This window comes from Phoca vitulina, unplaced genomic scaffold (assembly GCF_004348235.1).
Source record: "Phoca vitulina isolate PV1807 unplaced genomic scaffold, GSC_HSeal_1.0 scaffold6, whole genome shotgun sequence".
NCBI classification, from domain to species: Eukaryota; Metazoa; Chordata; class Mammalia; order Carnivora; family Phocidae; genus Phoca; species Phoca vitulina.
In genome coordinates this window covers 45,253,478-45,270,159 of record NW_022589709.1, presented here as the reverse complement: position 1 = coordinate 45,270,159, position 16,682 = coordinate 45,253,478, and the positions used below count along the sequence as shown (strand labels likewise).

At 38.3% G+C, this 16,682-nt stretch overlaps 1 protein-coding gene across 3 annotated transcripts in view; it reads right to left on the bottom strand.

Moving 5' to 3' along the window:
* Nucleotides 1–16,682, bottom strand: part of HAPLN1 (hyaluronan and proteoglycan link protein 1) — a 72,778-nt gene that overhangs the window by 12,835 nt on the left and 43,261 nt on the right. The window lies entirely within an intron of this gene.

Below are 16,682 nucleotides of genomic sequence, written 5' to 3'. Positions count from 1 at the left end.
CTTGTGATATGTCATTCTGGAGCAATTCAAGCAGTATGTATGTATTTTATTTTCACACAAAGAGTAGACATCAGAAAGGTATTTTTAGCCAATGCTTAAAAAAAAAAACCAAAAACAACTCCAGGTTTTGAAATATATTCCTCAAAACTTAATTGCTAAAAGTATATCCAAAGTTATATTTATTTCCTGATTAACCACATAATTATTTGTTTCTTTGTTCCCTTAAGTCTCTTTCTACCCCTCGTCTTTGCTTTCCGCTACATCTTGTTTTATAGTCTATCTTCTCGCTCCCACCCTTCTCTTCCTTGCCCTTTGGTTTCCCTCCTCCCTCCTCCAGGAATGAGCTAGCTTTCCAGAGAGCACCGCAATAGTCCAATCCTGCCAAGTCAGCGGGGCTGCCGTTCTCCAGGGAGCCAGCTGTGCTTGTCACATCTTGGCTTTCTCTGGGGTTTTCCCCGGTTAGCTTACTGTGCTTTTGACCTTGACAGGGTCTCCTGGAGATGTGCAAGATTTGGAAATGACAAAGCAATATAAAAACTCCCGGTCACAGACACACCTTCGCATCTACACACAGCTTTCGAAGCTTGCCAAAAGCTGCCTTTCATGAAGCCCTGCAGCCCTTCCTGCCTGGGGCAGGTAGGAACTGAGTGAATCTTGGCCGTGAATCATTTAGGATACACAGCTCAGGAAGAGTACCCACTCACCTCCGGACAGATCCCATAACTTAACTTAGTTAATGGCGTACACAGAATTCAGATTTTAAAATAAGAAGTGTCCAAAAATAGACAAGTGGTTATATTTTTAACATACAGCGATCAGAATGAGTATTTTAAAATGGCCATTTATAAGTCAGCCCCAATCCTCAGAAACTGAAAAGTTTAACAAAGCCATTAATGCCCCCTCTTGGAATAGATAATAAAATAAGAGGATAATGGCTTAATTAAAATGAATCATAAATCCAGCTCATTAGGCATCTCCTTTATATTTTATTCTTTATCTTTTTATTTAGGATCATAGAATCCTAAGGGATGAAAGGTAAATCTCTCCAACTCTACCCTACCTGTTATCTTCCCCCTTCAATATCCCTAATGACTGCATCCACGTGTCCTCTTTCCAGGAGGAGGAAAGTGCTGTAGACTGCTCAGTACTGCTTGAAGGTTGTAGGGAACAGCTCCTACCTCGTACCTGGAAGGACACTTCCAAGGCTTGAGCTGAGACCCGACACAGAGCTTCAGGAGGTTGTAGTTTCATGATTCTCACAAGATTTTTACTTTAAAGTCAAAATGAATGTCCAAATCCACAGGGATAAGGGGTGTTATAGTAGTTAGGAACGAGGGTTGCAATGTGACACCTCGTTATAACCTCACCTCCTCAATTTACTAGCTCTGTAGCCTTGAGCAAGGTGCGCAACCTCTAAGCTCCAGTTTCTTTATCCGTGAATTGGGGGTAGGAGCATCTATCATATACAGCTGACCTCACAGACACAGAGAGCACTGAGAATCACGTCTGATCAAAAGCTGAGCGTGCACTCCTGGCTGACTGTTCCTACTGCATAGGTCTTCCAGTGTTTCTCAAATATGATACTGCCTGATAACGAGGATAATTTTGGCATACGTTAACCTTCTACTTTCTTATAAAGCTTTGGATCCCGTGGGGTGAAAAATACATAAAATGCCACCTGTGTTATAAAGGAGATGTAGAAATTATTCTGTGGTTTCACATAATCATAAGGTGTTCCAGAATGAATACAAGGTCTGAGTGTTTCATAAATTAAAGAGTTAAAGCAAAGATCAAAAGTCTTGTACAAGGGACTGGGACTTCTAATTTTTTTCTGTGGTTTACTGTACCTCATCTTGTAGTATTTTAGTAGTGTAGGCTTCTGGTTTTTTTAGGTGATTTGTTTTTATGAGTCGATGATGACTTATGTGGTATAATATTGAGAATAGAGCAGATACCAAAAATCTACTGATTTCCCACAAAATAACTTTTCTAACAAGCCTGCCAGAATGTATAAAATTCTACCATTCTTATTTTTTTTTGGGGGGGGGGCGGTGGGAGGTGCTGTGGCGTGGAAGTAATCAATGCCAGAAGTGCATGGCTGAAAGCCTAAGAAAGATGTGTAATGTGTAACACATCGAGTGACTGAGCGCCATCAGTGTTCATTAATCTAAACCACCAGCATGGCTTTGAGAACAATGTTTTTTCTTGGTTCGCTTGTTTTTAGAAGATTGACACTGCAGATCATACAGCACTGAGTATTTTGGCGAGCGTGGCCTGTTGCAGAACAAAAAAGACATAGGAGGGAGCACTGGTCAGTGAGTCAGGATCTTTGGGTGTTTCACTGGCTGGTCTGCCTCATGGAAACATTGACTTTGGGATTTGTGTCAGGCTCCCCATAGTGGGTAGTCATGATGGGGATGAACCAGGAAACACATCAGCTGGAGAGGGGAGAGCGCAGGGACAAAGAGCAGCAAAGGGAACTGAGCATGAGTGCCGATGACCAACTTTGCACCCGGCTTGCCTAGAGTAAGTCTCAAATCTCATCTTTGGATGCAAAAACTTAAGCAGTTTGAAAGTAATGTTTAAATCAACCTGTTTGATCAATAGGCAGTTGCAAAGCAAATAAAATGCAAAAGATAAAAATACAACTCGATCATCAGAATGAACACTGCTTGTTTTCCTTTTTTTTTTTAATAAAAAATATAAAAGAATAAATAAAACTAGGCAGCATACATATGCTCATTTTGGAAGGACTGGATTTTTTATTTTTTATTTATTATTTATTTTTTACTCTTTTTTTTTTTTAATTATGTTATGTTAATCACCATACATTACATCATTAGTTTTTGATGTAGTGTTCCATGATTCATTGTTTGTGTATAACACCCAGTGCTCCATGCAGTACATGCCCTCTTTAATACCCATCACCAGGCTAACCCATCCCCCTACACCCCTCCCCTCTAGAACTCTCAGTTTGTTTCTCAGAGTCCATAGTCTCTCATGGTTTGTCTCCCCCTCCGATTTCCCTCCCTTCATTTTTCCCTTCCTGCTATCTTCTTCTTTTTTTTTTTTTTAAAGGACTGGATTTTTTAAAAGTTTAATTTGTAAGTCACAGAAATTTCATATTTCTATTAGTGAGTGTCAGTGACCGTGACTTGAAAGATTTGATACCCTTCAAAGACCATAGTTGTCTCCAGGGGAAACAGCAGGGCCTCATTATTATTTTACAAATTCTGCTGTGAAATCCAGAGGACATCACTCAATTTCACCAAATTATGAAAGCAACTGCATGACCAAACAACTCGCCTTTGTATTGCTGTGTCATTTAGATGAACTCTTTCAGACAATAGGATACAAGTAATTAGCTGCAGAAAAACAATGTAGAAATATGGTATTGGACTATTATCTATTGTTCTTAATTCTTTTAAAAGTATAATCATTTTTTATGGCCGTTCATGGCCAAAGAAATACACGTGGTGGAAAAAAGAGAAGGTGTTATGGATTGAAGTTTGTCTTTTTACAGTGAATTGTGGATTGTGCAAAATAACCAGTGTTAGTGTTGGTTACTTTCTCATTGGGGTATGGATGAATTAGGGTCAAGATTTTTGAATTTCCTAAACTAATGTAAAACGCAAAAAAAAGAAAAGTGGGCAATATATTTAAGATGGCTAAACAAGGACATTAAAAATACTCCTCTCCTGGGGCTCCTGGGTGGCTTAGTCGGCTAAGCGTCTGCCTTCGGCTCAGGTCATGATCCCAGGGTCCTGGGATTGAGCCCCGCACTGGGCTCCCTGCTCCGCGGGAAGCCTGCTTCTCTCTCTCCCACTCCCCCTGCTTGTGTTCCCTCTCTCGCTGTGTCTCTCTCTGTCAAATAAATAAATGAAATCTTTAAAAAAAAAATACTCCTAAGAAAAAAACTCTGCCAACATCATTTGAATTCTTTTTATTGTGGTAAAAATGTACATAACATGAAATTTGCCATTTTAACCATTTTTAAGTGTAGAATTCAGTGGCATTAATTACTTTCACAGTGTTGAGAAACTAGCAAAATTTTTTCATCACTCTGAAGAAAAAGCTAATTCCTTCCTGACATTCCAAACTGGTAGGCAGAGACTCAATTGTCAGCTTCATGATGAGTCATTTGAGAAAACTGCACCAGGTTTAAAAATGGTTCCTTATTTTTGTGGTATTTGTTGCCACATGGCGGGTTTGGATGTGTAAGACACACTGTGGAAGGTGCTAGTTTCCTGCGGGTAGACAGACTGGTGCTAGGGGGTTTTCACTGGAGCCTTGCTTGCCAGCAGGCATTTTTGCAGCAAATCTTTAGCTGCATAAATAATTGGCCATAAGGCAATTTTGCCATAAAAGATAAGACAAGACAAAACACAACAAAACAACTGGTTGCCCATTTGGTTTGATAGTTTGTTGGTTTTGTCAATTGGTGGACAGTTTGGTTTCATTTCTCCATTGACGCAATATTCCCATTTTATGTCATATAAATCTTAGCCTTCGTACAGCGACACAGAGTTTGAACCCATGTTTCCCATAGAACTTTGGAATGTCTATTAAGGGAGAGGTGACAATATGCCAAGAACAAACAACAATGTAGCAGGCTTTTACAATGCAACACAAAGCTCGGTTACAGGGCCGCCTGGATGGCTCAGTTGGTTAAGCAGCTGACTCTTGATTTTGGCTCAGGTCATGATCCCAGGGTCGTGGGATAGAGGCCCTTGTGGGGCTCCGTGCTCAGCAGGGAATCTGCTCGTGTACTCTCTCTCTCTATATATAAAAAATAAATAAGTCTTTAAAAAAAAAAAACACCTAAGTTACAAATATGCATCCAAGTATTTGGAAACTGGTCAGTCTCTTAATGAAGGAAGAAATTTTATCGAAGAAAGAAAAAGTAAGATGCTGAACAAGGAAATGAACCAAGAGCAAAATACATACATACATACATACATACATACATACATACATACCACACACACAAAAAGGCATAATACCATGAATGAAAGACTCTGAAGACGAGTGCTTAGGTGTAATCCACAGAATAAAATCAGTTCTTTGCTCAGATTTGCCATGACTCTACACACATTTTAAAAGTATTCAAATATTTTGTATTTCATAATAAAATCTTTTTAATTTTATTATTCATATTTCATGTTTCATTATATCCTTTTAAATGAATGTCCCTTTTTAAAAAAGATTTTATTTATTTATTTGATAGAGGGGGAGAGAGAATGCGCACAAGCTGGGGCAGAGGAAGAAGCAGGCTCCCCACTGAGCAGGGACCTGATGCAGGGCTTTGATCCCAGGACCCCGGTATCATGACCTGAGCTGAAGGCAGATGCTTAACCGACTGAGCCACCCAGGCGCCCCATGAATGTCCCTTTAAAAAAATTTTTTTTGTGATTTTATCTTTTATGGCACAATTGCCTTACCACCAATCAGACCATGAAAATGGTTGCAGCAAAAATGCTTGTGGTGAAGACACTCACGGCATGCTCTTGGGTATTGACCATATCCATCCGCCTTCCTTGCCTTAGAGCTAAATTGATTCTGTAATGGGAAACTGCCCAACACCAAACTATAGTATTGTTTTGAGTGATGTTTATCATGAATGTGTACCATGTTATTGTTTTATCCAAGTTTCATAGTAAAAAATAAGGATAAATGTTATCATTGTTTTGGAGCCTCGAGGTTGATCTATGGCACTATTTGGAAAAAAAAAAGATTTTTTTTTTTTTCTGGGACGGTAGAACTTTTTCTTCCCACAGGATGTCTTAGACAAAAATTTGCCACATAAATCTGATAAAAGGTGAGCTTCTTTGCTTGAAACAAGCATTGGGAGCCTCCAAGCAGCTTTAGGGGATCCACTGTTTAAAATTCTTTGTTCTCAGAGGTAAACCTGAAGCTGTGTTAGTATCCTGAAGGATATTCCGTCTCTTCTTCATCTTTTTTTTCTAGCAGGAAGAAGTAAAGTGTGATGAGGGTGTTTAACTCTGTCTGCTAAGTTCTTTGTGGGTTTTGTTTTTCCACGTTCATGATTCTTTCATCTGTTTTTTTGGCAGTTATAATTTACTGGTTAAGCTTATGGACTCTCGAACTGTGTTATTTAACCTTTCTGTGACTCAGTTTCCTCCTGAGTAAAATGGAGTTAAGCCACCTTCTTCCTAGGTTTCTTATGAGAGTTAAGTGAGGTGGTTCATTGAGAACTTAGCGTCGTGCCTGGCACACTGTGAGTTCCCAGGGGCTCTTACTGCCCAGCGTTTACTGAGGTCCAGAGTGTGGCAGGTATGCGAACCGGCTTCTATCTTCGACATTGACTTCTTTCCTGTGCTCTTTCTGAAGACAGTTCCTGGAAGGCATTGGTTCCTGAGAAATCCACGTCTCATCAACTTTTGATGATTCTTCTAACCTACTAGTGCTTAACAGGACAGGAGTGCATTCAGGAACACCACCTTGAAGACTTTTCAAAAAACCCCAAATCTATATCTATATAATCCAACTTCTTCATGTCTCCTCCATTTCCCTGGGGGTTCCAGATAGTCTTCATTTGTGGATAGGGATGGCATGTATTCATTTGCAGTCACCACCCCACCTTGCTCCTCTAACTCCTAAGAATCACCATGGTGGTCAGGTTTCTCCAAGAAATAGGAATGGTTCTTGGGGCGCCTGGCTGGCTCAGTCAGTTAAGTGTCTGCCTTCGGCCATGTATCTTCATACACAACACAAAATCCAGGCAAATTGTCTCACTTGAATTGTAAGACCAACTACTCACAAAGTAGCAGAAGAAAGGTGCTGTATGGGGCGCTAAAAGACAACAGAATTTAGGGGCACCTGGGTGGCTCAGTCGGTTAAGCATCTGCCTTTGGCTCAGGTCATGATCCTGGGGTCCTGGGATTGACCTGGCGTCGGGCTCCCTGCTTAGTAGGGAGTCTGCTTCTCCCTCTACCACTCCCTGCTGCTTGTGCAATCGCTCTTGCTCTCTCTCCCTCTCTCTCTCAAATAAATTAATAAAATCTTAAAAAAAAAAAAAGAAATAGGAATACCTCTCATAAGAATAGTTTCTCCAGGGGCACCTGGGTGGCTCAGTCGTTAAGTGTCTGCCTTTAGCTCAGGTCATGATCCCAGGGTCCTGGGATCGAGCCCCGCATCAGGCTCCCTGCTCCACGGGAGGCCTGCTTCTCCCTCTCCCACTCCTCCTGCTTGTGTTCCCTCTCTCACTGTCTCTCTCTCTGTCAAATAAATAAAATCTTAAAAAAAAAAAAAAGAATAGTTTCTCCAAGGTCCAACACTGAACTTTTTTTTTTTATAGTGATTTGATTTCTTCTGAGACATATTTATATCAACTGAATGGAATAAAATGAGAGCCATTTTTACCCACTGATTGACTCAACAGTCTCTAAGAAAAGGCTTAGATGGAAGCTGTATTAGGAGCATGAGAATCAGCCTGCCTGAGTTTGAATCTCAGCTTTCCACTTAATAACCATATGACTAGGGGCAAGCTTTGAACCTCTCTCAACTTCAGTGGGGATAACCACCTTCATACAGAGCTGTGGTGGGGACTAAATGAGATGACCTAGGTAGGGCATTTTCTCTTGTGCGTCACACATAGTGGTTTTAAATGTTAATATTCACTAATTAATATTATTGCCATTGCTAAGTCCAATATAACTCGCCCCAGAACTAGAGACAGTATTGTTGTCAACTCAGGGTTATCTGCTCTGGTTAATAGTTTTCAGAGTTTAAATTTATCTATGTTATCAAAGACTTATGCATAAAAAATAGTAATTAATTCTTATAATTTTAGACTAAAAAAACAAATTGGATTATCACAGTGATAGAGAGATTAAGGAATATGTTACAGGAAAAAAATGAAAAATAAAATTTGAATATTTCACTAATATGGTCAATGGCATTCTTAATATAAACACACTTTCCAAGATTTTAATTGTCATACAGGTTTCTTTCAAAGGGTACGGGGAAACCAAAACATTAGCATGAGTCATTCTTCTTCATTTGGCTGTAATTAACCACACACTCTTTAATTATTGGAAATGTGTCTTTATGTGGTAAAGGGCTAGAGCTCAAATCTACTTGACTCTGCTCAGACCACTTCCACTTTGTGGTGAGATGTAAGGTCCAGTTATCCATAATTTGCAGAAAAGACATTGTTGGTTTTATACACTGGTATGGTTAATGTCTTCACTCAGTATGCAAGACATCAAGATAATACTATCACAGAATCAATCGTGGAGGCAAAAGGGATCTTTTGCTTCTTAATAAACAATGAAATTGATAACCTATAATGTGTCAAGTGTTGAGAACTGAAACAAGTGAAAGCTAAATTGAACACAAATACCCAGGTGGGCAGCAGGGCTGAGGGAAGTGACGGGTGCACCATGGTGCTGAGAACACCAGGGAGTGGAACAGACCATGCCAGTGCTGTCCACGCATGCTCCATTCTGAAGGGGAGCAGGGTATTGGTTCCCGCTGATGTTGTCCAATGCGAATGCCGGTTGAAAAACAGCAGGTCTTTGGACTTTACAACAGATGCCAGAAATGCAGATTTTCATGCAAATGTCTCCTATTTTTAAATGCTTGCAATTAATTTAGATTTTTTAAAAAAAATTACGTGAGAAAAAATAAATATGTGACCTCTGCATCCTCTTTTCACCTTACCTGTTGGTGCTAAGGGTCTCCAAAGCTCAGACCAGGCTAGCTCCTTATCTCTACCTTCATTTCCTCCTTCTCCAGACGTTCTCAGCTGGTCCATGGCCAAAAATAGCACTGTGTGCTGATGATTCCAAAACTTTCTAGCAGTGTACTTTTCCCTGAGTACCAAATGAGTAAATCCATCTACCTGCTGGGCATACGTTGGATGCTGAGGGGACAACTTGAGTCCCTCTTCCCCTGCCCAGACCTGTCCTTTCCCTGATCTTCCTCAATTTATTTATGCCTCCATCATCCATGCATTTGTTCAAGGCAAAATCTAGAAGGTGTGTTTGATATATCCCTTTCCCTTAACCTCTATATCCAGTCTGTCAGCACGTGCTGCCATCTCTACCTCCTTTTTCTTTGTCCCCCTAATTGGTTGATCTCCATCTGTCTCTACCACCCATCTCTACTGCTAGCATCCTGGTTCACACCACTATGATTTCTCACCTAAACTACCTCAAAACCCTCAGAAAGATCTCACCTTTGCTCTTGGCACACCATAATCCAGTAGTCATGTAGTCTTTTGTATTCGTAAATCATCTTACAGCACTCTCTTGCTCAAAATCTTTAACCATTTTTCAATGTTTTTAGAATAAAATTTGAACTCTGTACTATAGACCAAATACAAAGTACTATGGTCTCCTCCTGCTTACTCTTTCCACCTCATCTTAAAACCATACTCTCGTCACGGTGAGACTGCAGTCCCCCCAGCTTCTTTCCAGCTTGAAAACACCATGTTTACTCCCATCTCAGAGAATTTTCATTTCTCACTCACTACCTGGAGAGCTTTGTCCCTGGCTTTTGATGTGACTGGTTCCTGCTTACTATTCAGATCTCACCTCACAGAACCCCTCCTGACTCCCCTCTAAAGCGATTCATCCCATGACCCTTTGGGACCCCCCTCATAACATTTTTTCCCTTAAAAACACTTTTATATTAATTGTTTATGAGTTCCTTTGTTTCACTGATTTAATTACTATACAGGCCAATATTAAATAGATATAAGAAAAGTTCAAGAAGCTTGGTCTTGAAGCAAGGTTGATCTTAATATATTGTGGGCAGTCTATAAAAACCTGTTACTTTATTCATCTTTTAGGATAAGGTATTTTTTTTACATGAAAATAATTTCAGCGAAGTACAGTACTAACCATCTAATCAGCTTTTCAGTACTTTAAACCATAAGACCCTTTGTTAATGATTGTGCCATAAAAGACAAAGCAAAGTGAGAATTAAAAATATTCATATGCAGGTTTTGGAGATTTAAAGCCTGTCAGCATAATTTATGACACTTTTCAAGAGAAAGTAAGAATTACTCATAACCCACATTACACTAGGGAAGAAAATTTTAAAATTTACCCCTCTCCTCTTAAAAAAAAGCAAAAAACCAGAAAAAAAAGACCCTTGTGTGAAAATGTTAATTATTTTTCCTAGTAACATTATTAGTCACAGATAATCATAAACCCATAGTGAAAAAATAGTCATATAACTAAGAACGTAAGAAATTTACGTAATGCCTATTGCGACTTGTAAAGACACCTGTCTTTAACTGCCATATCTCTCGTTCACCTGTGCCTTCACCAGCATTCAGTAACTCTGGGCCAAATACACAAACATCATTCCCAGTGCTTTCTAGGAACAAGGCAAAGCAAGGAGGCAAAGCGAGCACCATTACAAATAGAATCATCTAGAAGTGGGAATCTGCTCACTTCAAGGATATGTTTTCAATGGTATTCTTATTTTAAATTTATAGTCTCTTTTAGAAACAAGGTAAGACACTCCTCTTTTTCCCACCTTCTTCACCTAATTGACACACTTGACTGTAGTGAACGCTCCCTGTTCTAAGATGCCTTGTTAATTTCATATGCAATGGACTATGGACTTTCTGTGTTTTTACCTGTAATGTCCCTGTCCCTTTTGAGTTGACAGTGTTTGGAAAAGGTAGGGAGAATTCTTGTTTAAGTTGTTCAATAAACTTCACAGAGTAATCTGTAAGTGTGTGAAAACATACTGCTCAGAACTCACACATGTGGTAATTAGTCACTGAGTAAACGCTGAAGTCAAGTAACCAACATGTGTAATTAAAACAAGATTAAAATGGCTACTATTTGTATTGGCTACTTGAGAATCATTTTTGGGGGCACACATGTTTATTGCTACTATAACACACACAAAATATTTTTGAAGAAGTTTTATAGAACTTTTAGATTTCTTATGTTTTCAGTGTCTTCATTTTGAAATAAAAATATTTCCAAACAAAGATTTATCCCCCCTGTGTATTATCACTTTGATAACCTCTTAATTGAATATTTTAACTTAGCATTTTGGTAGATTTTTCTATGCCAGAAGACTTTCCTGAAACAGTAATTTTCCACTTTATGTTTAAAATAAAGAGCCAAAGCAATAAAGAAATCTAAATCTATTTTTTTCTTGATATCTAGTAAAGTCAGAGAAACAGCATGTTAAAATTAACGTTAAGCCATTAAGCTATAAGTCAGTGCTTTAGCTGAGTCAACATTGGTTCTTGCAAAGTTGCAACCAAAGGGAAAGGCTTCTCTGTTTAATGGATTTTCTGGGTACTTGGGAAAGTTTCCAAATAATTATTGGCTTCCCACATGATTTGCCCATTTCAGCACCCAGAATGGAACAGAGAAAGCAATAGCTGGTAGTATGAATTTGTTTTTACGTGAAGAGATTATTAAATGTAGGTTTTTATACCTGGATATAGTCTAAAATATATTGCTTTAATATGCTTTATAGCATAACACAGAATCAGCATTCTAGGGTACTCAATAACAAGTTTAGAAATATTCTTAAGATGTATTTTATGGATTTAAATCTACGTGATAAAAAAGTTCAGTGAGTATGGATATAAAGTTCTAAATAGTAAGAGTTTTTTTGTTTAGTAGCTAATTACTCTTTTCTCTATATTTCTCCCTCTGTTTACTACTTATTTTACTCCTTTTTGTCACCTTTTTCTTGTGCTGATACTCTTGTCAGCAAGCTCACTGAGGAGATGGTCTGTCCTTCCTCAGAGAGTAACCCAATGCTTTGCATGAAAGAGGCCAATGTTTATTAAGTGACTGCAGATTTTCTCAAAAGGACACACAAATGCAGAGAAGACTAGGGCAGGGCTAGCAGATGCAAAGTTGGTATGAAAATATACATATTTCTGAATCCAGATGAAGGAATTTATAGAAATTGTGTATTAATCTATAACCATTTCTCATTCCTTGCCTTTTCTATTTATAACCATTATGTATGCATATATATATACACACATATGTTTATATATGGGTGTGTATCTAATGTAGCAACTATGTAGTTGAAGAAAGGTATTGTCATGTTTGACTTCTAGCTATAGTTTAGAGAAACTGATATTTTGTATGTTTCTGTTTAAAAAAAAAGTAATAACAAGATAATGCTGTCTTCTCTCTGTAGCATTCCATAATTTTCCATCAGTTATCATAGTCAGTAGTTCCATATTCCTAGTAATGTCTGTCTCTCACTAGATTAAAAGCTGCATGAAGACAAAGACCAGGTGTTTTTTCATCATTCTACCCCCAGTGCCTAATGGAGGAGGAGCTTGCTGTAGCCTGAATGTTTGTATTCCTTCAAAATTCATATGTGGAATGGTGATCCCCATGTCATGGTTTTTAGAGGCAGAGCCTTTGGTATGTGATTAGTTCATGAGGGTGGAACCCTCATGAATGGGATTAGTGCCCTTATAAAAAAAAAGACCCAGGAGGGGTCCCTTGTTCTTTTCCATCATGTGAATTCACAGAGAAAAGACAGCCATCTGTGCACCAGGAAGCTAGCTCTCATCAGACACCAAATCTGTCACAGCTATGATTCTGGGCTTCTCACCCTCCAGAACTGTGAGAAATAAATTTCTGTTGTTTATAAGCCACTTCAGTCTATGGTATTGTCTCATAGCAGCCCAAATAAATGTATATATGTATGTGTGCAGTGTATGAGTATTTTTACATATGTATGTGTATGCCTATATATACTTTGCCTGCATCGGGGGACTCATCTATTATATTCATATGGTGATATTCTTAGTTTGATCAAATGATAAGCCTGTGTTTAATATAATTGGTTCTTATTATTGTATTTGGCTTTATGTCCTGTCATAAACTAGTAGATTTTAGAAAGGTCATCTAATACTTATGATGTTGCTAATTTTTATAATCTCATGATTAAGTTAGTTGATATTATATAGCCAATAATTTCTAGATTGAATTATTCATATTAATTACTAATAGTGTATATGTTCTAAATGCAGTTTGGAAAATATACTTGATCTTTGTGGATTTTGCATTTGTGGCAAATAGCATTACCCTGCCTCAAAAATATAAAAATGAATTAATTTAACTTTTCAAAACAGACTCAGAGTCCAAATGAGTTTTAAGTGGAAGAGAGAAAATTAAGATGGAGTAACACTTATCTAGTTCTCACATGAAATTTTGGCTCTGTGGATCATTTGTGATCATACATTATTAAATTCACTCCACCCTCTTTGATCCACTCTGCACCACCAGATCCCGACTCTGCGGATATTACAAGGAACAGGATAGCATTGCAGTGGCCATTTGTAAATTGGATACTCTTCAAAGCTTCATGCACACATCAGGAAGATTGCTGCCTCCTGCCCTGGGTGGACTCTCATGGAGCGTAAGATGCCATGTGCAGTGTGAGAACCATGCATACAACCGAATTTGCTACCAAACTCATAATCCTCTTCCTCATCTCATTCCATGAACTAGAAAGACATCTCTGAGCTTTGGAAAGACTGACTAGGACTTGATTAGGAAAAGTACCTGGATTTTGGTCCTGGATTTATTCAACAAACATGTATCGACCACCTACTATGTTCCAGGTCATCGTTTAGGTGACTGGGATACAGACAAAGATCCCTACCTACCCTTGTGGAGCTGAGGGACACACGTGGCAGAGATGGATACAATTACATAAAAATAAGTAGAATAGATAACCCCAGTGCTGTAGAGAAAAGGAAAGGAAGGTATGAGAGAGATTGGGGTGCCAGAGGAGGGGCAGAATGCAGTTGACAGGGAGAATTCATTAAGAAAGTGGGAAATGACCCCAGATTTGAAGAAGGGGAGGAGATTAGCAGAGAGAAACTTCCCCTCATCAGCCATGCCACCTGGAACAAGCAACATAAAAGCTGTGGGTCTTGATTTCCTCATTGGTATGGTGGGATATTGATCTAGATGATCTACACTAGTTCTTTTAAGTTCCTAAATCCCATAAATGATGATTTAACTTATGCCAACGTTACAGAACGGAAGCAGTCATACAATGTTCATCCAGCCCTCACCATGTGTCACTGAATGCTGTGAATGCCACAGGATTTCAGAAGTCCTCATTATGATAGTACTCAGTACACTCATTCAGTTTTTGACAAACATGTTAAGCACCTACTCTGTGCCAAGCACTACTATACAGTTGGGGTGTTCCAAAGCACACAGTGTGATGAGGCAAGGGAGGCGTGTTAGCACAAAGGGACACATGTTACACTGGAACAGAGGGGTTTTTTGGGACACACACTGGATGGAGGGGCCAACCACCCTGAGTGGGAGTGTCCACTTCCCGCGGGGCTTCCAGATATACATTATTTTTTCCTCTTATTATTCTTTCATAAAATTTAAGGTAGCTTATATGTGTTCACCTTAAATATTACTTAAGTTTGGAAAGCTTCAGTTTCCACAAGGAAAGTAAAAATGATCAGATGATGGGGAAATCTTAAATTGTGAAATTAAAGAGGACAAAGAAGGCAACTTAGAAAATATTTACTTCCTTAGAACTAAGGTAATGATACGGTTCTGTTAACAAATGAATTTGACAAGTTGACATCTTTTCACCAGTATTTGGGCTCCCTTTTATGTTTAGAAGTCATTTTTTTGTTGCTGAATTATTTTCATTAATATTTTCCCCATGTTTTTATTTAAATTCAAGTTAGTTAAAATATAGTGCAACATTAGTTTCAGATGTGGAATTTAGTGAATCAACACTTCCACACAGCACCCAGCGCTCATCACAAGGGCCCTCCTTAATCCCCATCACCCATTTAACCCATCCCGCCCAAGCCCATAAAAGTCAGTTTTCCGTGATGGTTGGGAAGTAATAAGCATGACGACAACAACTATTATCTATCAGGAGCTTATTGTTTGCCAGGCTCAGTACTAGGCACTTTTCTATGTATTATCTAATTTAATTCTCACAATGCTCTGTGGAATCTGTGATCATGCCCAGTTTTCTAGATGTGGTAACTGAGACTTGAGGAGATGAAGTTAGTTGTCCAAGGTCTAAAACCAGTAAGTGGCAGTAAGGCTAGCAATCTTGAACTTGCCGTCAGAACCCCTTTTCTTGAACATCAGAGGCAGGAAGTGCTGGCTCTCCAATCTGGGTAAGGTCAAGCACTTCAATATTCAGTGTAACCGTAACTACTTTGCTTTTCACATTGGTTAATGGGCAAGTGGTCATAACATTTCTCTGCTGTCTTAAGACTTGTATTTTAAAAAGTATATTCATCATCTCTGAATTTCTATTGGAAATTGAAAGTCTACACAAAGTGTTTTTGGACCCGATCCAAATATTTAAAAAATTGTGCTTCTGTGTGATTTGGTACTCCATACAAAATTCTTCCTAATGATCTCAAGTTTCAAAGGATTTAGAAGTTGTTTGACGAGGCACCTTATGAAATGAGGAGTCTAATCCATTAGTTGAGAATGTTATGGAGAAGACATTAGCGAAAGCTATCTCTTCCTGTAGAAGTAATTGAGGAAATTACCCTTCCCTACACTGAGGACAGTGTATGATATACAAGTGAATATACTGACTACGCATTTTCAACAGACTTCATGGACAAGTGGAATTTGCTTTCTCGTGTAACCAAATTGATTGAACAAAAAAAAAATAAAAATAAAGGGAATGAATTAGTACTCATGCAATTTTATTTAAATCTGTGTTTTTCCCCATGGGAAGTTGGGAGAGTTCTCATCACAAGAAAATGCTTTTCACTAGAAACACTTTGCACAGGGACCCCCACTTGCTGTTTTTTCCCCCTCTAACCTGACTTTTTTATTTTTATTTTTTAACCCAGATTAAGTTTCTTGTGCCTCTATCTCTATGAAAGCTCCCACAACAAAACTGGGAGGAAGCCCTCAGAAAAATAATTAGGTAACTTTTACGCATGTGACTCAAGAATGTCTTAAAGTGTTGAACATCTTTATCATGGCAGCCAAGGAGAATTCGAGGATGATGAGCATTATTCCTCTGGTATTATTTAGGCCTGGAGAACTTATAGTACAAAAATAGAAATTTAATGAAAAACAGGAGATAGAAAAATTGTTTTTGTAGTAACATGAATTTTGAACAATTTCTTATCACTGAGAGAAGCTCATACTGCTTATCAGTCCAATTCAGGAATTTGAGATTTAGATTACTAATTTAATCTTCTGACTGTAAAATTCATATAAAATTTTAGGAGGATTTCAGCTCCCTTAAATTCCTTCTGGGCCAAGTTTGATAAATAACAGTTTTAAATGTGAGAAAATAATATAGTATTTCAGTACGTAGTAAAGGTCATCTGCTTCAATGATTATTTACTGTGCTCTGTGGTTCACTTTTGCATTGTAAAATACAACTGAAAGTATGGCAGACCACTTGGACGTATTTTTCTGAAGGACTGAAGAGTATGAAAGTTCAATCTGAATGCAATCATAAAGGAGAAAGAAAACTTTTTATTGAATAAAAATAACGATGATGGGTATTTAGAGCAATTTTAAAATAAATTCCGACTCATGGACGTAGCATCATAATCTTGTCCCAAATCACATTTCAGTATCAACTTCCACAAGCAAAGTATAGGCCTTGTAGTTTTATTACTTGAAAGCTGTGAGTAACTTTCTAAGCATATGAATTTACAATTAAAATGAAGT